The sequence below is a fragment of the Hippopotamus amphibius genome, chromosome 15, assembly GCF_030028045.1.
Source record: "Hippopotamus amphibius kiboko isolate mHipAmp2 chromosome 15, mHipAmp2.hap2, whole genome shotgun sequence".
Lineage (NCBI taxonomy): Eukaryota > Metazoa > Chordata > Mammalia > Artiodactyla > Hippopotamidae > Hippopotamus > Hippopotamus amphibius.
The window spans coordinates 4,580,774-4,606,704 of record NC_080200.1 but is presented as its reverse complement, the minus strand read 5'-3'; the positions used below and the strand labels follow the sequence as shown (position 1 = coordinate 4,606,704).

At 48.0% G+C, this 25,931-nt stretch overlaps 1 protein-coding gene and 1 long non-coding RNA gene across 12 annotated transcripts in view; one reads left to right on the top strand and one right to left on the bottom strand.

Moving 5' to 3' along the window:
- The window catches only part of RFX2 (regulatory factor X2), a 92,924-nt gene that overhangs the window by 10,106 nt on the left and 56,887 nt on the right, over window positions 1-25,931 (top strand). Inside the window, exon 1 of one of the 11 annotated variants that reach the window (XM_057708214.1) lies at window positions 22,905-23,002. The exons of the other annotated variants lie outside the window; for them this stretch is intronic. The gene's annotated coding sequence lies outside the window, so the exon portion shown is untranslated. Of the gene's footprint in view, window positions 1-22,904; window positions 23,003-25,931 lie in introns of those variants that run through there. 11 annotated transcript variants of the gene reach the window in all.
- On the bottom strand, window positions 1,148-14,475 carry LOC130836166 (uncharacterized). The gene is made up of 3 exons (XR_009049135.1): window positions 14,327-14,475; window positions 2,112-2,190; window positions 1,148-1,806 (listed from the first exon to the last, which is right to left on the bottom strand). It is a non-coding gene; the product is annotated as an uncharacterized LOC130836166 (long non-coding RNA).

Here is a 25,931-nt window from a genome sequence, read left to right as displayed (position 1 = left end):
CACCCAACGGCTGCCAGGTCCCAAAGCCAGGAGCCCCGGACACAGTAGAGGGTGTTAAATGCCTAATTCTACGTCGAGCCAATTCCAATGGTTCAGTTCATATCTGCTTTGGAACTTTTCATAGATTTCACTCTGTTAAAACGTCAATTTGAAACAAATGTACTTATGTCGGTTAGATTTATCCACAAAGCATGGCACTCAAAATTGGTGGAGTGAACGAATTCTCCAGCTTTTGTGGCGGCTCTGGCCATTGGTGCAGGGTGCCGTGTGCCAACAAAACTTCACTGATGGGCACTGAAATGTGAATTTCATGTTATTTTCATGTGTCACAAAATATTTTGATTCTGATTTTTTTTCAACCATTAAAAAATGTAAAAATCATTCTTAGCTTGTGGACCGTACAAAACCAGGAGGCAGACTGGGCTGGACTTGGCCCCGGGTGTGGGCCGTGGTTTGCTGACCTCTGCTCTGCAACAGAGGATGGAGTCCAGGTGCCTTCACAGTCCAGCATTCACAGCCTGTTTTCCCAGAGTTCCCCTGGCCCAAACCCTCTGCTCCAGCCAGCTCAGTCTCTCTGCCCTTCTCCTGGCTCCCCACCCCCATGACACACCTGCCTACACACACACACACACACACACACACAGTGCCTGCTCTTGAACTGGTCCAGCCTCCCCATCTGCCCCACCCCCATGGGACAGTCCTACCTGTCCTGCAGCATTCAGGATGGGACCTTCCCACTCCAGGGTTTATGGTCCCAAGTTCCACCTGGAGTCCACACCTGTCACCTTTGCCACAGAAAGAGTTATTTGTGTGTCTCCTTTTCTCCCTCACTCAGTGTAAGGCCCCTGAGGACAGAGACCAGGTCTGTCTTTGTGAGCCACCAAATAGAGTAATATTTGTTGAATTAACTCCAGTTTTTACTGGATCAAGATCTGACTGACCTCTAAAATCATTTCGCTTACTTTCTAGTAAAATAGGGCCTTGGAAGAGATTTGCGGTTTCCCAGTTGGGTGGTTTATTCTAGGAGTCCCCTGGGTCACGACTGTCCAACGGAGACATAATGTGAGCTGCGCGTGTCATTTAAAACTTTCTAGTAGCCACCTTCTAAAAAGTAAGAATGGGTGAAATTAATTTGAATAATATATTTTATTTAGTCCAGTATCTCCAAGTTATTGTTATTTTTTAACACGGCATCCATATGAAACAATTTATATTGAGATAGTTCACGTCCTTCTTGGCATGCTAAGTCTCTGAAATCCAGTGTGCAGTTTACATCCGTGGCGCGTCTCGGTTCGGATCGGCCACATTTCAAGAGCTCATAGCCGCGTGTGGCTGGCAACGAAGTATTGGGTAGTGTGGGTAAAAGTGTTAAAATGAGGACAGGCACCTCCTTTAGGTCATCCCTACTCTTTTTAAGAGGCGGCCACTGTTGGAGCTCTTGACCAAGTCTAGTACTTCCTAGCCTCACGGTTTGAGGTCACTCACAAGTGTGAGTAGCACAGGTCCCCCGGCCACAAATGTTTGCCATTTTCTAAAGTGATCACAATTGCACTTTGCAAACAGGTGTCCACTCTGGGCCACTGGGCAGTTTAATCCCAGAATTCCCTAGGGATCATCTGGGGGCTTTGGAATCCTTATGGGCAGTGCCCAGAAGTCTGTTTACTTCCTCTTTTCCATTACGGGAGTCATATCTTTTCACTGTAGAAAAAATCGAACTAGTGTGAAAAAAGAAAAAAGAAAAAGAGAGCCTCTGTCTTCCTCCTCTTCTCTCCTCGTGCTTCTCCCACCACTGATAAAGTTCGCTGCCTGCAGATAAAACATCCTCGCTGATACTTTCTTACTTTTTAATCGAAATGTAATTCACATATCATAAAATTCACCCCTTTGTAAAGTGTACAGTTTCATGGTTTTTTAGTATGTTCACAAGGTTATGCAACCATCACCACTCTCTAGTTCCAGAACATTCCTTCAGCCCCAAAAAGAAACCCCATCCCCATTAGCAGTCACCCCCCATGCCACTCCCCAGCCCCTGGCAACTGCGAATCCACTGTCTGTCTCTGTGGATTTGCCTGTTCTGAATGTTTCATATAAATGGAATCATTCACTCTGACCTTTTGTGTCTGACTCCTCTTGCTAAGCATCATGTTTTCTGGGTTCATCCTTGTTGTGGAGTGCGTCAGGGCTTCATTCCTTTTACGTGGGCAAAGAAAAAAAAGGGGATCATATTCTGCCCGCTTTTCTGCAGCATGCTCTTTACATCTAATGTTTGGTCTGTATCTTTCCATATCACTCTGTGCGTCTGCTGCATCTTTCTGCATGGACGGCCTGAGATTCCTCTGTATGGATGTGTCCTGAGGTATTTAATTAGCTCCTCATTAAGGGCATTTCAACATGCCTGTCCTTTACCCTTAACTCCTGGTCCCATTCATAGAACAGTGGGTCACAGACCTTTCTTTTAAATTTTATTTTATTTATTTATTTATTTGTTTATTGGCTGCATTGGGTCTTTGTTGCTGTGAGCAGGCTTTCTCTAGTTATGGCAAGTGGGGGCTACTCTTCGTTGTGGTGCCTGGGCTTCTCATTATGGTGGCTTCTCTTATGGATCACGGGCTCTACACACACGGACTTCAGTGGTTGTGGTACGTGGGCTCAGTAGTTGTGGTGCACGGGCTTAGTTGCTGCACAGCACGTGGGATCTTCCCAGGCCAGGGATCGAACCCGTGTCCCCTGCATTGGCAGGCAGATTCTTAACCACTGCGCCACCAGGGAAGTCGCTTGGTCACAAACCTTAGGACAATCGGGTGAACACACGTGTCCTCCCCCTCCATCGCCCCAGGAAAATGCATGATGAATGTGTCCGTCGTATTCTGCCCCTGGTTTTGGATGTTCTGGGGTGCCTCCGCCCACCCCTGGCCCCAACCAGCCCCTGTCAATTCTGCTCCACCCGTTTTGCAGCCCACGTGCAGCTGACTCAGCCCCAGTCTGTCACCACAAGTTGTGCCCAGGGCTGCGGGTGCCTCATGGGGAGGCCTAGCCGCTTGGCCGGTTTGTGCCAACACACGTTCACGCTTGTTCCCTTGACTCTGAGCCGAGTCTTGCCTGGCAACGGTATGTTCCCACCCCTTCGAATTGCCCGTTGGTACGTGGTTTTCAGCTGCTATCTCTGTGGTCAATCAAAGCGTTCACTGTGCTGCAATCCCAGCAGAAGACCTGTCCCTCGGGGTCATCACCCTCCAGTGCCAACCAGGGGACTCGCTCCTGCTGCGGTGTCTCCTCTCGAGGGGGGACCCCCTCGTGCAGCCTCTAGATCCTGCTCTCCAACCTCTGTGACTTCTCATTATAGCGCAGACTTTCCCTTTACACAATGTAAAACCAGAATTCCAACCAAGCGGAATAAAGTTATCCATCCCTAATCGGAGCTCTCCCCCCACCTTAAAGGTAATGGATCGTATTTTCCTTTTTAACATCCTTGAAGACTTCTGAGACACGAACCTAATTTAGTTTTCCTTTATTAGTGTTTCATGGATATGGAATCTTCTAGAAACTGCCTGCTTCTTTATCCTCCAGTGGTGAAGTTCGCTTGTTGGGGGTGGAGGTGGGGGCACCAGGAAGTCTTCACTTCTCTCGGCTCCCAAACTGGGACATACTCTCCTTCTCAAATTCCTGGTGGTGAGAAGCCTGCCCCTGGCTGTTCACTCCTCACTCCTTTCCCGAAACCCATTCTGTTTACGGGACACGTCTGACCAAACATTGTGGCATTTTTAAAACGGGCTTTCTTGCACCTTCCCCCACGTCACTGAGGTTTTCAAACAGAAGGTCTCTTAGGAATAGCGTGTGAGGGGTATTTTTGTTTGTTAACCAAGTGTACTTCTGAAAACGTTATGAAGAATTCTGACCTAGTCGGTTCTCAAGCCTAACTTTCTCATTGTTCAGAGCAGTGCTGCATTTCACTTCTTCACAGGTAAAGAATATAGGAACAAGTTTAGTTTATAGAGCATCTGTTTCGTTGCTTGTCTGGCATTTGCCCACATCTGCTTGGTCATTTTCTTGTAATTGAGCTCAAATTCACGTAATGTAAAATTCGCCATTTTAAAGTATGACCCAGTGATTTTTTAAAGATATTCAGTGTTGTGTAACCTTCATCACTACCTAATTCTAGAACTTTTTCATCACCCCCAAAACAAACCCTGTGCCCGTTACCAGCCCCTCCCCACTCCCCCTCCCCTCAACCCCTGGCAACCGCTAATCTACTTCCTCTCTCAGTGGATTCGCCTGTTCTGGACATTTCCTATAGTGGCATCATATAATAATCCGTGCCCCTTGGTGACTGGCTTCTTGCACTGAGCATCACGTACCGAAGTTCATGGACATTGTAGTGAGTGTCAGTGCTTCCCTGCCTTTTATGGCTGAATAATATTCCATCGTATGCATGGACCACAATTTGATTATGCGTTCATCCACCGATGATCGTTGGCTTGTTCCTATTTTTTGGCTGTTACAAGTAATGCTGCTGTGAATGTTTGTGGACAAATTTTTGTGTGAACGTAGATTTCCATTTCTCCTGGGTGTACACCTAGGAGTGGAGTCACTGGGTCATACAGTGACCAGCCTCTGGAGGAGTTGCCAAATGTTTTCCACAGTGGCCACGCCATTTTCCATTCCTACCAGCAGTGTAGGAGGGCTCCAGTTTCTCCATGTCCTCACCAACGGGTCTTCTTTTCCCTTGTTTTTATTATAGCCAACCTAGTAGGTGTGAAGCACTATCTTGTGGTTTTTCATTTCATTTTCCAAATGACTGATGATGTTTGAGCATCTTTTCATTGCCCATTTGGGTACCTCCTTTGGAGAAATGTCTATTCAAAGGTGTAATCTTTTACAGTTTTCTTGCGTCCACAGATTTCTCTTCCCTTGTGAAATGCCCAAAGACCCTGAATCATAAAGGTGGGATGGTGCACTTCAGAGCTACGTGGGGGTGGGTGGAGGGGAGGGATGGTCAGAAGCCACAGGACGTGAGGGTTTCCCCCTCTCTCCCTCGTGACACGGCTCCAGCCCTGGCTTGTGGGCACGTCCTTTTCAGAGACTTCCCCACATCCTGCATCCCCTGCTCAAGGAGGGAGACAGGACGGGGACGCGGGTGATCACCCTCAGTGTCCTTGACCCTCTGGACGCCGAGATGTCCACAGTGTGATTCGTCATGACATGGCCTGTTTGACACCTGTCTATTTATTTATCCAAAATTGTTTTAGGCTCTCTTAGAGACAAGAATGGTTTTTTCCATTCTGAAGTGGTTGAAAAAAACAAGCAAAAGAATAAAATTTTGGAACACATGAAATTCTGTGAAATTCACATTTCAGGGGCCTTAAGTGAAGTTTCATTGGCACGTGGCCATGCACATCCACGTATGTATCAACTGTGGCAGCTTCCACCCCACACGGGAGGGGCTGAGTGGTCTCAAAAGAGAGCATCTAACCCTCAAATATTTGCTGTTGGGCCCCTTACAGGAAAAGTTAACCGAGGGCTGGCCTCACTGACGGCACTGGTTATATTTGACCCGCACTGGGTACGACACCATGCGTGTATGAACACGATGCTGATTTGGAGGTGTAGGAACTCTTAGACTTCCCAGCAGTGTTTAATATTATTTTTTACTTCCTTGAAGGTGAAGGAAATAGTATTTACTGTATTACCTTCTCCCGTTTGCTGTAACTAAAAAGAATCTTTGTCTGGTCACAACCATCCTGCAGGCTCTATCACCTTTCCTCTTTGTATCCTAGAGGGCGCTTTCTCCAGCCCCCAGTATCCTGGCCTTTCTCTCCTGGCAGCCGCCCCATCTTCCAGGCCCTGGAGAGCCGGGTTGAGGTCTAGACCAACACTCAGGGTGGGCAGGTCCTCTGCCGTCAGGAAGCTTCGGTTCCTCTTTCTTCGGGTCTCCCGCTCACCGACTCTCAGCCCCGGTGGCTGTCACCCGAGGACTGGTCCCTCTCCGCAGGTCTCACTGGCTCTGGAATTTGGTGCGCGAATCATGAGGCCCAGGAGTGATTTCTGAAACGAATTACTGCTCTTGTAGGAAACCCAGCATTTAGATCCGTTGCCTTCATGTTGGAACACACTCATAAGAAGTCAAAATGTGGAATGGCCAATCCAAAAAAAAAAAAAAAATCAGTGTTTAGAGATCAAAAAAGCTAACTATTTCCACATTTCGGCCCCTTGGTGTAGAGCTAAGGTCCCACTTGTGATGAATTCTGCGTGACTTTGAGATCATTTGTTGTAGCTGAAATCACTGCTAGATGCCAGGGAGGAACCAGCCCTGGCTTCTCTGGGGTAAGAATGTAAGTGGGACTCACCTTGATCTGGCCACGGGTCTCGTCAGTGTCAGCCACCGACGAGGGCAAATGGTGTATGTTTCTTATATGATGAAAACAACCCACGATTTCTCTCTTCCCTTTATTTCCCACTGGCAGAGGTTTCTCTCTTTGATTTCCTCAAATCGGTGGCATTCCTGGGCTTGGTAGTCTGTGGGTTAATTATCACCAAGGTGGTCACTGATGGGATAGCTGTTCTCAGCATGATCCCTTCCTGGACTGTGTGAATCCCTGAATATGGGTGGTGGCAAAGAGGACTAGCCGCCTCCGGGTGGTGGCTTCCCGCTAGAGACGGGACGGGCGGCCCACTCCCCTCCTGTGACGAGCCCGCCAGCTCCTCCTCTCTGCCATGTGTGATCGCAGTCCACCTCTGGGACGTGAATTAATTCTGTCACTTTCTTCTTCATTTTTTTTAAATTTATTTTTAAGATTTTTTTGATGTGGACCATTTTTACTTTTTTTAATTTTTTTTCTGTTTTTTTGTTTGTTTGTTTTTGGTTCCCTTTTATTTTCATGTGGACCATTTTTAAATTCTTTATTGACTATGTTACAGTATTGCTTCTGTTTTATGTTTTGGTTTTTTGGTCACGAGGCATGTGGGATCTTAGCCCCCCGACCAGGAACTGAACCTGCACCCCCTGCATTGGAAGGCAAAGTCTTAACCACTGGGCCGCCAGGGAAGTCCCTCCATCACTTTCTTCTGAAGACTACTCACCTGCCTGGATTATACAAGGCTTGTCTAACTGAAGTCCTTGAATTTGTGAACTTAATGAAAAAAAAAGACATACAGCCCAGTAGTTATAAACCTTTATTCAGTCCAGACCTCTTTCAGAGTCTGCTGAAATTTGGGAATCTCCCCCCAGAAGAACAGGCATAGACACATGCGCCCCCATTTGAATTTCATGGTCAAGTTCAAGCTCATGGACTCCCCAAAGTGCAGACCCTGGTGAATCCTCAGACTAAGTTACAGGATCCTGCTGTAGGCATTTGAACAGGCATATTGCAGAATTTAAACCACTTTGCGAGTGTTCTCTAGGTTTTGAAAAACAGAAGGGCAAAAATTAGGTGCAAATCGAACACTCTGTAGTAAACAGCAAAGGCAGGGGTGCTCCGGTGGTGTTTGTGCCTCTATAGAGTGCTAGGTGTCAGCCCCACTCAAATTCCGTATGGGGGGGGGACATTCCCTGGCGGTCCAGTGGTTAAGAACGCAAGCTTTCCCTGCTGAGAGCACGGGTTCAATCCCTGGTCCAGGAAGTAAGATCCTGAAAGATGCACAGCATGGCCCGGGGGAAAAATCCGTATGGGAAGAATAGGAAGGAAGTCCCCGCTGAAACTAGGAATAAGAGGTCTGCACAGACACGTCCATTAGTTTTGAAGGGAAAAAGCAGCATTTGTCTAATTATGTCAGCTTCTTTTACAAATTCAGTTTTATGGCGCACTTTCTGGCAAGATTAGACCCTGTGTGTGTTGTCACTTAACTTTAATTACTTGGTTATAAAAATTTACCTCAACAAGGGTACCAAGACCATTCTGTGGGGAAAGAGGCTTTTCAACAAATGATGTCCACGTGCAAAAGAATGAAGTCGGACCCTCCTGTCTTACACTACATACAGAGATTAACTCAAAATGGGTCAAAGATCAAAATGTGGGACTTCCCTGGTGGCACAGTGGTTAAGAATCCGCCTGCCAATGCAGGGGAAACTGGTTCAATCCCTGGTCTGAGAAGATCCCACATGCTGCGGAACAACTAAGCCTGTGCGCCGCAACTACTGAGCCTGCGCTCTATAGCCCGCGAGCCACAACTACTGAAGCCCACTCACTCTAGGGCCTGCATGCCACAACTACTGATCCCACGTGCTGCAACTACTGAAGCCCACACACCTAGAGCCCATGCTCTGCAACAAGAGAAGCCACTGCACTGAGAAGCCCGTGCACCTCAATGAAGAGTAGCCCCTGCTCACCACAACTAGAGAAAGCCCACATGCAGCAACAAAGACCCAATGCACCAAATAAATAATAGATAAATAAATAACGATGGAAATGTAAGAGCTTAAACTATAAAACTCTTAGAAGAAAACCTGGGGGGAAATCTTCATGACATTGGATTTGGCAGTGATTCCTTGGACATGACACCAAAGGCAGAGGCAACCAAAGGAAAAAAAATAGGTAAATTGGACATCATGAATATTTTAAACTTTTGTACTTCAAAGGACATCATCAGAGTGAAAAGGCAACCTGTGGAATTGGAAAAAAAAGTTTGCAAATCGTATATCTGATAAGGGGTTAATATCCAGAACTAAGGGGTTAATGTAAAGAACTCCTACAGCTCAACAACAAACAAACACTTAGCCTGATTAAGAAATGGACAAATATCTGAAAAGACATTTCTCCAAAGAGGATATACACATGGCTAATAAGCACATGGAAAGATGCTTAACATTACTCGTCATTAAGAAATACGAATCAAAACCACAATGAGAAATGTAAGACCAGACACTATAAAACTCCTAGAGGAAAACATACGCAGAACACTCTATGACATACATCAAAGCAAGATCCTTTTTGACCCACCTCCTAGAATAATGGAAATAAAATCAAGAATAAACAAATGGGACCTAATGAAACTTAAAAGATTTTGCACAGCAGGAGAAGCCATAAACAAGACAAGAAGACAACCCTCAGAATGGGAGAAAATACTTGCCAACGAAGCAACTGACAAAGGATTACTCTCCAAAATATATAAACAGATCATGCAGCTTAATACCAAAAAAGCAAATAACCCAATCCACAAGTGGGTGGAAGACCTAAATAGACATTTCTCCAAAGAAGACATGCAGATGGCTAACAAACACATGAAAAGATACTCAACATCACTCATCATTAGAGAAATGCAAGTCAAAGCCACAATGAGGTATCACCTCACACCGGTCAGAACAGCCCCCATCAAAAAATCTAGAAACAATAAGTTTTGGAGAGGGTATGGAGAAAAGGGAACTCTCCTGTACTGTTGGTGGGAATGTAAGTTGGTACAGCCACTATGGAAAACAGTTTGGAGGTTCCTCAAAAAACTAAAAATGGAACTACCATATGACCCAGCAATCCCACTACTGGGCATATACCCAGAGAAAACCATAATACAAAAAGAAACATGTACCATAATGTTCATTGCAGCACTATTTACAATAGCCAGGACATGGAAGCAACCTAAATGCCCATCAACAGATGAATGGATAAAGAAGATGTGGCACATATATACAATGGAATATTACTCAGCCATAAGAAGGAATGAAATTGAGCTATTTGTAATGAGGTGGATAGACCTAGAGACCATCATACAGAGTGAAGTAAGCCAGAAAGAGAAAAACAAATACTGTATGCTAACTCATATATATGGAATCTAAAAAAATGGTACTGATGAACCCAGTGACAGGGCAAGAATAAAGATGCAGATGTAGAGAATGGACTTGAGGACATGGGGCTGGGGGGTGGGGGTGGCGAAGGGGAAGCTGGGACAAAGTGAGAGAGTAGCATAGACATAGATACACTACCAAATGTAAAATAGATAGCTAGTGGGAAGTTGCTGTATAACAAAGGGAGATCAACTCGATGATGGCTGATGCTTTAGAGGGCCAGGACAGGGAGGGTGGGAGGGAATCGTGGGAGGGAGGGGATATGGGGATATATGTATAAACACAGCTGATTCACTTTGGTGTACCTCAAAAACTGGTACAAGAGTGTAAGGCAATTATATTCCAATAAAGAGCTTAAAAAAAAAAACCACAATGAGATACCATTTCACACAATTAGGATGGCTACTACTGGAGAAAACAAAACAAAACAAAAAACCCCAGAAAATAACAAGTATTGGCAACAATGTGGAGAAGTTGGACCCCTTGTGCATGACCAGCAGAATGTAAAATGGTGCAGCTGCTGTGGAAAACAGTATGGCAGTGCCTAAAAAAACAGAGCTGAAATTACCATATGATCCTGCAACTCCTCTTCTGGAGAAATACCTAGAGACTTGGACAGATACTTATACACCCATGTTCACAGCAGCACTTCTCACAGTAGCCCAAAGATGGAAACAACCCAAGAGTCCATTGAAAGATGAATGGATAAACAAAAGATAGTCCATCCATTCAGCCTTGAAAAGGAAGGACATTCTGACCCGTTCTACACCATGGATGAACCTTGAGGACATGATGCTCAGTGAGAGAAGCCAGACACAGAAGCACTCACGGGAGGTCCGTGGAGGAGTAAGACCCACAGAGACAGGAAGTAGATGGGGGGCGGGGTGGGGGGGAAGCAGGGGCTGGAGGACGGGGAGGGGGAGTCAGTGTTTCATGGGGACAGAGTTTCAGTTTGGGAAGATGAGAAAGTTCTGGAGATGGAGGGTGGGAATAGTTGCCCAACAGTGTGAATGTATCAATACTTAATGCCACTGAGCTGTGCACTTAAAAATGGTTAAAATGGGAAATTTTGTTTTATATATTTACCGCAATTTAAAATATAAAAGTAAATCTTTTACTCCACCTGTGTTTTGCAGTGTTACTCTAGAGGAGGCATATTCTTTCACACTTTGTAACTCGTAAGTCCCATCTCTCCTGCTGGACAATAGGTCACAGTTTTAGTAAAGGCCCTGAAGCTCCATCTTCTTTGTGGTCATATACTAACTAGTGAATGATGCATCATTAACTCATTTCACTTCCACACCCTCACTTGGGAAGTCCTCAAAATTTTTTTACACATCAAAACAACAACAACAAAAAAAGAGTAAGACATGCTTCATAAATGACCATCTAAAACAGCTCAGCAAACTGCACCCAGGGACCCAGTCCGGCTCACCACCTGATTTTTCAGTAGGTCCCTCAAGCTGAGCATATTTTCTGCATTTTCAAATGGCTGAAAACAAAAGAAGACTATTTTGTGACACATGCAAATTATTTGAAAATCAAATGTCAACGTTCAGAAATAAGTTTTGTCAGCATATCTCCAGGGCCGGAACTGGGGTGAGGCAAGTGAGACAGTCACCTCAGGCACAAAATTTAAGGGGAGCGGGGAGCGCCGAAGAAAATTCAGCCCTTGGCATAAATCATATCTTAATGCAGTATTTTAAAAACTCAAAGTCAATGTCAGAAAAATCCATGATGACCAAAATATCAAAATTTTAAAGACAGGATCGACACTGCCACTTTCTCCCCCCTGCCCCAGGCTCCCGTGGGCTGTGAAGGCAGCCAGGCTCATTCCTTGTGGAAGGTCCAGGGCAGTTTTCTAGAGACGGTGGAGCGGTACAGCTTCAGCAGAGACCTTGGGCCCCGTGAAGCCAAAAACGTTTGTTCTCTGGCCCTTTATAGAAAGTGTGCCAACCCCTGATTGAAGTCAGTGTGCTCAATTGATCCCTAACAGTGAGTAACTATAACCAAAGTACACATTCAATGCCTTGTCCATTTCCTCTGTCTTAGGTGCCCTTTTAAAAACTGAGTGTACACTCATAAAGTATGTCATTTTTGTTTAGTGGTATTTATAAGTCAATAGAGACAGTTAACACTGAATTCATAAGCAAGCTGATGCTTGTGGGCTGTGATGATTTGCCTGCATTAAAATAGTAGAGGGACTTCCCTGACAGTCTAGTGGTTAAGACTCCGCGCCCCCAACACAGGGCACGTGGGTTCTATCCCTGGTCAGGGAACTAAGATCCTGCATGCCCTGCGGCTTGGCCAAAAAGAAAAACAAAACAAAAAGTAGAGGCCATCATTTACTTTCATGTTAACGAAATAGTTAATTAGTTAACCCTTTATTTACTGGGGGTAAATGTTACTTGACTTCTTTATAAAATGGTATACTTCCTGCCCAGCTTCCACATATAGGTCTTAAGAAGCTCAATTAGGAATTTATGAAGCATTCTTTGTTATTAAAGTTTGAAATAGTAAATGCCATGGGAGCTTCTTCCTCCCTGGTTTTCCTGCTTTCACTCTTTCTCCCAATAGTCTGAAAAGAGGGCTCTTTTTTTTTTTTTTTTTTAAACAATACATCTTTATTGGAGTATAATTGCTTTACAATGTTGTGTTACTTTCTGTTGTACAACAAAGTGAATCAGCTGCATGTATATATATATCGCCATATCCCCTCCCTCTTGAGCCTCCCTCCCACCCTCTTTATCCCACCCCTCTATGTTGTCACAAAGCATCAAGTTGATCTCCCTGTGCTTTGCATCAGCTTCCCACTAGCTATCTATTTTACATTTGATAGTGCATATATGTCAATGCTACTCTCCCACTTTGTCCCAGCTTCTCCTTCCCCCTTACCCTATGTCCTCAAGTCCGTTCTCTACATCTGCATCTTTATTCCTGCTCTGTTACTTAATTCATCAGTACCATCTTTCTAGATTCCATATATATGCGTTAGCATACAGTATTTGTTTTTCTCGAAAAGAGGGCTCTTTTAAGAACATAAGTGAGATGATAGTGTGCCTCCCACCTGGGGCTTCCCTCAGGAATTGGAATAAAGCCCAATTTTATTCTGGCGGTGCCCATGGCGGTCTCTGCCAGTGTCTCTAGCCCCCCTGCCCTCCTCTGCCCCAGGGCCTTTGCGCCTGCTACTCCCTGCGCCAGGAGTGCTCATGCCCACATCTCCCACATCTGTGGGAAATCACCTTGTGTATCTGGTGACTGGTTTCTTGTGTGACTCTCCTGCCCAAGGATGTGGTGCCCCAAGGAGAGCTGTCATCACCTTTGAATCCTCCACGCCTAAAGCAATGCCTGGCACTCAGTTAATTCACCCTGTTCCTTTTCTTAATTCATAGTTTAGATTTACATACAGTTGCGGGTGCACCCACTCTGTGAGTTTCCACACATGCGTAGATTCTTGTAACCACCACCCACCCAGAGGGCAGAGAGCAGTTCCAACACCCCAGCACATTCTCTTGAGCCGCCCGTCTGCAGCCGGACCCTCACCTGCTCCCCCATGTCCCCTGGCCATCCCGCTCTGTCCGCGGCCCTTGTCCACAGTGTCACATAAGTGGAGGCACACAGCATGTAGCTTTTGAGGCTGGCTTCTCTCACTCAGTGTAATGTATCTGAGACTCAATGTGCTAGTGTGTGTTTCAGGAGTTTGTTCTGTTACTGCCTAGTCCTGTGCCATTGTGTGGATGTGCCACAGTTGGTTTATCCGGTTCGGTTCTTTTAATGGTCAAAGTTGTATTAACATTAAAGGCTATGTCGTTAGAGAGGCAGCGTACTGTAGACCAAGTGGGTTGAACAGTAGTGGTATTCCCTACACACCACATTCTCTAGGTACAGCCTGCAAATGTACAAGAACCAACTTGCCTTCAGGTGCTTACAAATGTATCACAATTTTTTAAATGATACATAAGTAATACAAAACCCAGGTTCCTATAAAGTCATCTGCAGAAGTCACTGACAAATGTACGTTTCTCTTTCATCCTCGTATCTCCCTTGCCTCCAATATGATGTGTGTCCTTCTAGACCTTTTAAATGAAAGTACCTACATTATAGCATATATAGCAGTATTTTTAAACATAGATTCTTTCTCAAATATCTGAGTTTTCTCTGTGCCAGGCACTGTGTATCTTGGAGCTCTTCCTTGGAGAAGGTTCCTCGTTCTTTTTAATGACATCATAGTATTACAGCGAGGATGTACCACAGTTTATTTAATGATTTCCCTATTGATGGACATTTAAGTTGGTTGCAGTTTTTTGTGACTTCAGATAATGCCACCAGGAATATGTTGCTCATATGTCTTTTTTTTTTACAGTTTTATTGAGATAAATTTCACATACCGTCAAGTTGGCCCATTTAGAATGTACAGTTCAGTGGTTTTTGGTATATCCAGAGAATGCAACCATCACCACTAACTCCAGAACATTCCATCACACGAAAAAGAAACCCCATGCCCATCCTCAGTCACTCCCACTTCCCCCTCCCCAGCCCCTGGCAACCACTCACCCGCTCTCTGTCTCTGTAGGTCTGCCTGTTCTGGACCTTTCCCATCAAGGGATGCACACGCTATGTGGTCTTTCACGTCTGGCTTCTCTCGCTGAGCATTGTGCTTTCAAGGTCCATCCGCGTTGCAGTGAGTGTCAGCGCGTCCCTCCTCTTCCTGGCTGAGTGACATTCCAGCCATGGATGGACACCATTTTATAGAATCAGCTGACAGATAATTGAGTTGCTTCTCCTGTCAGGCTATGATAAATCATGCTGTTATGCACACCGGTGAACAGTGTTTGTGTGTCCATGTACCTTTCTGGACACATGTACTTCTGTAGGATAAACCCTGAGCGGGAGATAAAGAGACACCACTTCCAGCCAGCTCTTCATCCTTGGCTGTGCAGGTTCACACATATCCTGGGTCTCGAGGGATGCTCGGAGGGCATTTTCTGCAGAGGCAGACCCTGCTCTCCGGTGAGAACCGCGCCCCCTCCCCGCCAGCACCCGTGCTGCCTAGCTCTGCACCGCCTCCAGCATGGGCTCGTGGGCACGCTGCAGGCTCTGTTACCTGTCTTTGAATTGAATTAGCCTTGGAGAAGCCACCCATTTCGATGCAGATCCCAGAATCTTGTGGCAAAGAAAGCAAAGCAAAAAGGATCTCCTTCTGGGGAATTAAACCATCCCGGAAGGATGACATACGGCTCTGAGGTCTCATGCGAGGACAGGGTTTCTGAGAAGGGAAAGGGGGGCTGTGATAAAATATTTTATAACAGCAATCCGGCAGGGTTCATTTGGAAGGAGAGCTGCTACGTTTGGCACGGTGCTGGGAGAGAAATGAGTGTGAAGTATTTGGCCAAAATGACGAACCCCACAAATATGCCCTGGAATGAACACAGCCCAGAGCACGAGGTGCTCCCTGAAGCATTTATCTCGCTCGTTTGTTGTGAAACCACAAATAGCAAAGTGCATAACTGCTTTGGGGGTTTCAGGTATTTAAATAGGCAAAAACCAGCAGCTGATCTTGGTTGCCTCAGAATGGAGTGAGTTAGACACTAATTAACACTCACTGAGCACCTACTGTGTGCTGGGCCTGCGAGCGAACCCCACGTTTTGTAGACTTCATTTTTTAAAATATTTATTTATTTATTTTTTAATTTTGGCTGTGCCGGGCCTTAGTTGCAGCATGCATGTGGGATCTAGTTCCCTGACCAGGGATCAAACCCTGCATTGGGAGCACAGAGTCTTATCCACCGGACCACCAGGGAGGTCCCTGTAGGCTTCGTTTTATTTAACGCAATAACCAGCAGAGGCAGACAGGATTTATTTTCTCCGTTTACGGATAAAGAAATGGAAACGCAGAAAGGTTTAAGTCCTTGGCTGAAGGTCACCCAGCCAGCAAACAGAGTCTGGGATTCAGATCCAGGCACCTGCTCTCAGCCATCGTCACATTGTATTCCCGGGGCGTCGCCACTTTGCTGGTGCCACGTGTCCAGGAGAAGGTACACGGGTCCAGGATGCTTACCCTCTCATCCACTGAGGGTACAGCCAGAACTCCACCAGCTCCACACCTGTCCCCTGTGGTCCCAGCAGCCCACGTCTGCCGGCCAAGGTTGGCCGCTTCAGGCGGGGCTTCCCCTCATCCATCTTCCATCTTTCTGAGTGTCGACCTTGACCCGGACACTGCCCAGAGCCCCTGCCACCCGGGGAAGGCCTGCCTAGAGGTTGCCAGGATGGCCTCATGTGGTTGTCCATGGTCATTCATGTATAAGGATGAAACACACACTTGCTATTTGCTAGAGAGTGAAGACTCTGGTCAATTTCTCTTGGTGTCCTGCACCCTCACGGATGCTCTCCTAGTCAGCAAGGGCTGAGCAGGAGCCTGGGGAGATGCTGAGACCCCCAAAGAGGTTTAGCCCAAATTACTGAGCTCAGCTATCCACATTCAATCTAATTTCAAGCGGGACATTTGCATCATAAAAAAAAAGAGGGTTTGACATACACAGAAATGCAATCCTGTCTTCATGATTCCAGCCCGTAGTAAGCTTTCAGGGGCTTTTTTTCAGCTCAACCTTACTTTTCTCCTTATTCAAATCATTTCAAATTCCACTTGGATGGGAATCTTTCAAATATTTATCTTTAAAAAAAATCACGCTGAAGTAGTGGTAAATGCTTCTCAAATGTCACGGTGGTCGAGCCGCCGAGACTTATAGAAGCCACGGGAACTGAGGCCATGTGGGGACATGGGAGGGTTCGAGAGGTGGCTTTCTGTCCAAGGCTATGTTTTGAAAGAGAAAAGAGGGAGGGAGGATGGGGAGCCTGGTCCCCTATTACTTGAGTTATGTTTCAGAGTCCTCTGTTTCTCTTTCCACCTTTCAAGCAGAGCTAGAACATGTTATTCCATTTTCCCCTCAAGTATCTTTTGCTCTGTTTTGGGAGCTGACTTAATACAGGGCTGGGAAGGGAGATGCCAAAAACAGACCCAGACAAAGCTGGGCGTTTGTCAGGGCCCCACAGGCTGTTTGCTGGTTTCCTCCAGGTCCTCCCTGACCCCATGCCCATAGAAAGTGTTTGCTGAGAAAAAATGAAGACATCTCAAATCTGATGTAACAGGAAAGTCATTTTAAATATTTTAAAGGTCTTATGGTGCCGTTTTCAATTTCAAACATAACATTTTCCCCTCCTCAAGCTTTTGGTGAGAATGCCTTTCTACAGTGGAATCAATTTTAGTGTATCTTCTTAGCATTAATGAGTCTCAGTTAGGCAAAAAACCTAAAATATCTCCAAGATTTCTCTCCTCGGGTTTAATTAGAATAATGGGTTTAACAACAACGATATAAAACCCCGTTTTGCTCCCATTTTGTCAGAGCACCCTGAGATTTGACTTTGGGGTTGAAACTTTCACGCGGCCAGAAATAGGTCCTTTTGTTCCTGTGAGATTGGGCAGAGGTTTGAGATGGGGAGAGAGGAGATGACAGGTGAGAACAGTATTTCTAATTTTGCCCTTCATAGATTTATTTTCGTTTCTTCAGATATCCCTGGGTGCTGCCGAAGGGATCTGAGGCTAGATTTTCAGTCCTGGGCCAGTTGAAATACAGCGCTAGCCCAGAGACCGGTGACCACTTTCAAGCCGTGGAAGGTCCTTCCCTCCCTAAACCAGGCGAGGACTCCGCGAGCTGGCCCGAGTCCATGCGTTACCCAGAGCGGGAGAGCTCTGCTCTTGAAATTCTCACAGCAAGATTCCTGGCCTCACTCGTTTATCTTATATTAAATTTCTCGGTAATCTCTCATAGTTCAAGCATGGCTTAGCAAGAAATACACTTTTATTTTTCTGTGCAACCCTAGAGCTTCTTCTTATTTAAGGTTGAATGTTTGGATGTTGACACAGCAAGAAAAATCGGTGTATGGAAACAAATTTCTAGTAATACTTGGACATGGGAAGATCAGACATGTTGGTGGATTTCCAGAGAGGTGTCTAGTCCTCATAAAGAACAATAAAAAGGGTAAATCATGTGTAAACGTGAAGGACAGGGCTTCTGTTTGACCGTTGAGGGGAAACCATGGGGTTAGGGGGCAGCTGTTGGTCTGTCTTTGAAGCTGCTATGTCAGAGTACCACAGACTGGGCGGCTTATAAATGATAGAAACTGATTGCTCACAGTTCTGGAAGCTGGAAGTCTGTGATCAGGGTCCCAGTGTGATCAACGCGGGCCCTCTCTGAGTCACCGCCTTCTCGCTGTGTCCTCACATGGCATGGAAGGGGTGAGCTAGCTCTCTGGGGTCTCCTTTATAAAGGCACTAACCCCGTTCAGGACGGCTCCACCCTCATGACCTAAGCACCTCCCAAAAGCCCCACCTTCTACCATGGTCACATGGAGCCCTGAAGCCTAGAGCCCAGGGAGGCAGTCTGTGGGCTCATTCCCAGCTACAGCTCACGCTTCCAAGCCCAGGGTCTGCTGGAGGCTCTGCAATGAGTTTGTAGACCTGAGTTGCCATGCGTGATGCCCGCTGCCACCCCGGGGTAGACGTGGGAGGTTCCTGGAATCGTAAGGAAGGGATCCCATGGCTGAGGAATGGGACTGGGGACTTGCGAGTCTGGGGTAACCCATCTATGACTCAGTGGCACCTGCATCTGGGCCGAGGCTCTGCTTTCTGTCCTGGGCTGGTGGACGGATGTCCATGTGCCTAGCTCTGGCCAGCCCCCCTCTCTGCAGGACTTCTGGTCCTGTCCCCTCTCTGCAAGGACACGCCACCAGCAGTTCTCCCCCACCTCCTGCATCAGTTCCCTCCTGCTGGGTCCTGCCCGTCACAATACACACCTGCTGTTACTTCTTCCATTTTCACAAACCCTCTTGCAACTGACCTCCCCTTCCAGCCACCACTCCGTCCCTGTCCTCCACTTTCCAGCAGATCCCTCAAAAGACATGTCTGTTCCTGGGTCTCCAGTTCCACGTCTCTTGGTCTCTCTTGAACCCGCCCCAATCCCTGTGGCTTTTGCCCATGCCATTCCCCTGGAACTGCTCTGTCAGGGTCACGGTGACCTCTACTTCACTGAATCCAGTGGTTATTTCCCAGCCCCCAATTCACTTGGTGCTCAGGACACCACTTGCTCGTATTTCTTTGGCCTCCTCTTTTCAGGCTCCTTTGCTGGCGTCCCTCTTCTTTAGGATCTCTAAATGATCGAGAGCCTGGCCCTGGGTCTCTTTTCTGCTCTCCCTTGATGAGCTCAGCCAGTCTCGGGGCCTTAAATAGGTCATCTCTACACTCCTGGCTCCAGCCCACATCCTCTATACACTGATGGTTCCAGCCTGTGTCATCTACATACTGATGGTTCCAGCCCATGTCATCTATACACTGCTGGCTCCAGCCCACATCCTCTGTACACTGATGGTTCCAGCCTGTGTCATCTACATACTGATGGTTCCAGCCCATGTCATCTATACACTGCTGGCTCCAGCTTACTCCTTGCCCCTCAGACCTTCACTTATATATCCACCTCCTTTCTCAGCATCCCAACTTGGATGTCTGAGCCTCTCACACCTCACATCTTTACAATTCAGCTTCTGGGGGCACCCCAGGTCTGCTTCTCCTGCACTTTTCCTGTTCTCATCCTTTCAATTGCAAAAAATCTTTGACACTTTTGACTGCTTTCTCTCACACTCCACATCCCACCCATTAGCAAATCCAGCTGACTCCACCTCCAGTATTTCTCCAGAACCTGGCTGGCACCTCTCCACTGCTGTCACCCCGGCTGGGCCAAGTCTCCATCTCTGGCCTGCATTATCACATTAGCCTCCTACCTACTCTCTCTGCTTCCACCCTTTTCCTTCTTCGCCTGTTCTCAACCCAGCAGCCAGAGGGACCTGGTTAAAACACAAGTCGAATCAGGTCATTCCTGGGCTAAAACCCCCTGGTCGCTTCCATTTCACCCTGAGCAAAAGCCAAAGCCCATGTGATGGTCTGTGTGGACCTTTCCTCCTCCTCGTCTCCTGGTTCACTCAGCTCTAGTCACCAGCCAGGTATGGTCCCACCTCAGGGCCTTTGCACTGGCTGTCCCCTCCACGGGATGCTCCTCCCCAGATACCTGAATGGCTCTGCCCCTCACTTTCCTCTTTAATGAGTCTTCTCAGGGAAGCAGGTGACAACCCTTTAAAAACTGCAGCCCAACCCCACTCCACCCCACCCCGGCAGCCCCTAGCTCTGCCTTGTTTTCCGCTCAGCATCTGTCACCATCTGACATAGGATATATTCATTTTGTTTACAGTCTCCATCCCCTGCCTCCACCCCCCACCCCACTGCCTACTAGACTGTAAACTCCATGAGGAAAGGGAATTTGGTCTGCTTTGATTCCCGGGCAATGTCTGGCCTGGGCTAGGCATTCAATAAATGGTTTTTGGTTGAGATCAACAAATAACACAACTAGGACCCCCGCATCAATCCTCTTTCTGAAGACGGGGTTTGGGATCCTCACAGCTGCATGGCAGGCTGGGCAGTGTCCCCTGGCGACTCCCGTGGTGTCAGCTGCTTGTGGTCTCACCTCCGGGACTAGAGATCGGCGTGCTGACCACTCCACGTTACCACTTAGCCCTGGGTTAACGGCCCAAGAGTCTGGCCTCAAATTCCTGGTCTCCCTGAAGCCCAGGTTCAGATTGTAACGTTGTGGGGATCCACTTTCCCTTCTTCTCAGGGACACGTGTCCATTCCATCCTGTTTATTCTAGGAGTGACACCTGAACACTGTCTTACAAAGACAAAGACTGTGCACCCCTGACATGACCGTGTCAGGGGCCAGACCCCAGGTGAGAGGCTTAAGCTCGCACAAGTCTCTTGGTGTCATGAGCTTTGATCATCTAAATCGTTGACCCTCGCAGCTGGAGCCACGTGCTTCCCATTTAGTCAACATGTTTTAAGATCCTTGGCCGTGCTCCGCCCCCCAAATAAGACCATGGCTTAGAAGTCTACACTCCCCTCGTAAGGAGAGGGGCTGCCCTCTCCTTTTCCCTGTCCCAGAGCCTCGGGGACCCCTGCACAGCCTGCACTGCTCCACAGAGCTGAGGCCACATTGGCTTTGAGTTCAGCTGGTTTTCTTTTCTCTGTGGGTCGAGATTGGCCAACACTAGTGACCTCCCTGTGGCCTCTTTCCGGGGCCGTGTGTCCCTGTGCTTCCTGTCATCTGGGGGCCCCAACGTGGCCTGGCTTCCTCTTCTGAGAACCTTCCCCTCGCGTGGAGTGGGGAGGGAAGAGCAGGCACTGGGACGGCAGATGCTGTGAGTTTCCTCCGGACAGTCCCAGGAGGCTTTTCTGATGCTGAGTCCGTGGTTCCGTTTGCACCTATCACGCACTTGACGGTCTCAAAAGTCTTTTTAATTAGGTATCTACTCCTCTGCTCTTACATGTTTTTCAAATAGCTTAATCTCCCCGGGTTGTTTCAGTTTGTCTAATCACTGCCCAGAAAACCTGCGCGCAGCTATGAGCTACCCCACGTTGTTTGCCGGATGATAAATAAATTCTTTCCTCTTGGAGAAAAAGGCACTTTCTCCTCCCCGCACTAGGAAGGCTCAAAGAAGTCCCTCCTGTGATGCTTTCCATGGAGAGAGTTGGTCCTTCTTGGGTTTTGTTATTTCAGAACAAATATGGTAAACTGTTTTCCCCTCGGTTACTATAGAGAGGAGATTATTTGCCTTTCTCTTCAGGCTTCTGAAAATAATAGATTACATATTTGGGAGGGTTTTTTTTTAGATCTGGTTAATGTGAGATAGAGGGGATTGCTCCAGGGATGACATTGTTTGGTTTGGGAAGTATTCTCGCAGTTGCCCAGCAACAGGCTCTTGGAGACGGGAGTGGACTGCGTCGCCCCTGGCAACCGTTGTTACTCAGCAAACAATGAGGGCCAGCAAACAGTGCCAGGACTGCAGACTCCAGGTTTTAATTGAACATCTGCATATATTTTTCCCTGTTGAAATTGTTTGAGTCTGATTTGCCACCACAGGTAGACCTGGGTCCACCGGGGGGTCTACTTAGAAGAAGGCATGTTGTCACGCTGGCATCTCATCCAATTAAACCAAGAGGAGCTGTTGGGGGGAGAAAAGACTTTTAGCCCCTGGAATATGTCCTAGACCTCTCTCAGCTGGAGACTTATTTCAGTCTTAAGTCGAATGTCTTTTTTGATCTAATTCCTTGTGTTTATAAAAGTCTTCACCCGTCCAGCCTGCTTATCTTATGTCACTGATAAGCCGCAACTCCTCGGGCATTTTTCAGCCCGATGTTTTTATTCCTGTTGCTCAAGAATATCAGAAAAGCCAGGCGTCGAACCCTGACAGCTCACATGCAAAGGCAGTCACGTGTCAGGTTGGCTGGTGATGGAAACCGAACCCTGAACCTTGCGGTTCTTCAGTATTCTTCTTAAGAAGTTGGGTACTCAGGTGACCCTCAGGGGAGCGTGTGTATCATGCTTATGACAGCGCTTATATGTGGAATCTAAAAAAAATGGTGCAAGTGAACTTACTTACAAAACAGAGTCACATGTAGAAAGCAAACATGGTTACCAGGGGGATAAGGTGGGGGAGGGATAAATTGGGATATTGGGATTGGCATATACCCACTACTATATATAAAATAGATAACTAATAAGGACCTACTGTATAGCACAGGGTCCTCTACTCAATACTCTGTAATGGCTGATATGGGAAAAGAATCTTAAAAAGAGGGGATGTATGTATACGTATAACTGATTCACTTTGCTGTGCAGCAGAAACTAGCACAGCACTGAACATCAGCTATACTCCAAACACTGCAATAAAAACTTTTTAAAAAGAGAGAGAAGCAGGATGTTCTCACCAAATCCTCACCCTGTTGAGGGGCACTTTGCAGCCACTTTGCAGGGTGGCTTTTGATCAAAACAGTCTCACTCCCACCAGAGATAGCGATTGTTTACCAGGCTCTGTTGCTTAGGTAAACATTGTCCCTGACTTCATTCAAAGCCAGTGACACATTTCTTTCCCTCCCCTCCCTGCGCCAGCGCCACCCCACCCCCCGCCCCCGCCCCCGCCCACCAACCAGGGCTATAAATTGAGAAATGTTCTCCAGGGCAGGTTTTTGGTGGGGACTCCATCCTGCCTTATTCATCCCGAGTGCAGTCCGTCTGACTCATGCAGCAGCAACTGTGAAAGTGCCGCCCGTTTGAGAATGCAGCAGCCCGCGGTCAGTAAAACAGCCCTCGAGGGGAGACTTGCTTAGTTGTACGGATCTGTGTTTCTTTCTGAAGGGTGATTCGCTCTGTGGCTGAGTGCCCCCCAAACATGCTCACTGCACCTTTGTACCAGCATCCCAGTTAATGTCTCAGGGTGATGTAAAGTATCTGAACAAGTTTCCCAGTTTTCTTTTGCAGCCAAAACTTATGATGGGATGTCATTTGTGTTCTAGAACAAATGAAAGCAAGCTGTAAAACAACAACAGCAACAACAAAAAGCTTGTTAGCCACGCTCCCTATAAAATGCAGTCATTAAGATCCAATTACATCGAGGGTTGCTGGAATCAAAAGGAATAAGTTCTGACTTACACGAAGATTCCCCCAAAGATTAATTAGAATACAGGATTCTTCCTGCAGGCTGTTACCCCAGGATACTTGTAGATCATTACCTACTGAGGAAGGTATATCCTTCCGAAAAGAATGCTGCTCTGCCTTCCAGAAAATAGTTTCATACCCGGTCCCAGTTTAGGCAAGTCATTTTTCAGGAATTGTAGCCTGATTTTAAAATTTTCTTTTAAATTGATCATTTTAAAAAGTTCTTCCCACATCCCCACCCTCCCCCCACACACACATCAGGCCTCGCAGCTTGGGCGCCTGACATCTTTGGGTAAAGCCCTTCCTCTGTCGGGTGGAAGAGCTGAGCTAGGAGATTTTAAGGGCCCCTCCCGTGCTGTGACTTCAAGTGGAAGTTCTCCATTTTTACATAGGCTGTTTCTCTGCTTTCTAAATTCCGGAGTAAAGTGATGACGCAGAGGGGAGGCTAGGGTAAATCGGAAGGTCCCACCCGGGTGTGCTGTCAGTGGGATGAAGAAAGCCACCCTGCTGTTTGCCCGAATCCATCACAGAGGTACTGCCCATCGCCCGTGGTCATTGGCCATCTCTGGGGATGGCGAGGGGGACGGGAAGTGCCCTGGCACCAGGCAGCCCTGTCCTGTGCAGGGTTGTCACCAGGCTCAGACCCAGAAGATACTGTCGAGGAAGAAGCTCCTGGCCTGTCCCTTGTCATCTGGCCCTGCTCCTCCTCCTCCCTCTGCTGTGTGGGGCGCTCTGAAGACTCAGACGGTGGGGAGGAGGGGATGAGTTAGGTTAGTGCCTTCCACGCCTGCCGAAATACAAAAGCAGGACACTGATGAAACTGCGCCCGGGAACCTGGGGCCGGGGACCCTGGCCAGAGGAAGGCAGAGCCAGCGGCCGGCTCGGGGAAGGAGGACAGAGCAGGCGAGCAGCCCCGAGCAGCAGGGCCCTCTTCCACCCCCTCATTCCAAAATATGCCTGGAGGCTCATCGTGGGCAACACCCTAGGGGCTCAGAGGGGGCTGCAAGGATGACTAAGACCCAGACTTTGTTTTCTTGAGACAGACTGGCTGGTCCAGAAGCCCAGCGTGTGTAGCTGTGTTACAGGAAGCAGGTCTGAGGCCACGGGCACGGAAAAGGGTGTGTGGTTGATGTGGAAACACCCTGCTTATCGCAGCTGTGGCCTTAGACTGGTGGGGCTCCCTGGGGATGACCCTGCCCCAGGGGACGCTAGGCGATATCTGGGGACATCTCTGGTCGTCACCACTGGGGGCTCCTGGCATCAAGTGGGTGGGGCCAGGGATGCTACTCCACACCCCCCAGGGCCCAGAGCGGCCCCCCGCAGAGAATGATGGGCCCTGAAAGGCTCTAGTGCTGAGGCTAAGACACCCTGGCTTAGAGCAGCTCTTTTCAAACTTTAATATGCATACAAGGCTCCTGGGAATTGTGTGAAAATGAGGTTATAATTTATGAGCAGTTCCAGGAAAGGCGAAGCAGTGCCTTTCATCCCCAGCTGCCTTTGCCCCCAGAGGACACGGGATGATGTCTCAGCCATTTATGGTTGTCACAACTGGGGAGGTGCTCCTGGCATCGAGGGGGTGGGGCCAGGGATGCTGCTCAGGACACCACAGTGCCCGCCTGGGACGGCCCCACACCCAAGAGTGACCTGGTCCAGTGGCCACAGTGCCGAGCTGGGGAAACCCTGCGCTGGGTGCTGAGAGGATTTGACGGAGGGTTGCACCCACTGCTCCTAGCCATGCTTGGTCCCCTTTGAAGCTGCCGCTCTGGGGGTTCCCCCACCCCTCGCTCACTGAGCCATCCTTCTGTTCTAGCTGCCACAGGCGGGGGTACTTGGGGGGCAGGTGCTCTCCAGCCTGGCCTTGGCCCTGCTCCACGGGGTCCCATCTGTCCCATCCTGGCAGGGGCCATCCTCAGTGCTCTTGGGGACACCAGCCCGGCCTCCACACCAGAATGGCTGTGCCCACCTTGCCGCTGCAAAGCCACACTGGCCACCCTCGTGCTGCCAAGACGTCGACTTGGGGGATGGAGGTGGCACAGCGCAGGCGCCTCACTCAGGCCGCCAGCCCCCCAGGCCCCGGGCTCAGAGCCTGGCACGTTGAATTCCGTTTGGGTTGAAATGGGGGAACCTAGGAGTCGGGTGGCCATCCCACTGACACACTCCATCAGAAACCAACGGAAGCCTGGTGGTCCCCATGGAGCCACAGCGGAAGCACATAAGAGCAGAGGGCAGGATAGGGTGGGCACAGAAGGGGCACCGTGGAGAGAGGGCACGTAGGGAGAGGACGGGGGAGGTGGTGGAAGGGAGATGGACAACAGGGGCGTCAGTCTCCAGGGGTGGGCGTGAAGGTGGGCACTGAGCATGCGCCGCGGGTCAGGGGCGGGACCTGGGCTGCTTTACGCACGCGGGCAAGTGCTTGCAGGGAAAGACCGCAGGGACCGTGATTGTCAGGGTCATTTTCTACAAGTTCCTTCCAGTTACTGAGAAGGTGAAGCACCAGATAGGGTATTGAAATACGCAGGTCCAGCATAGATTCGTGTAATTCGTTCACACGAACTATGTCAGTCG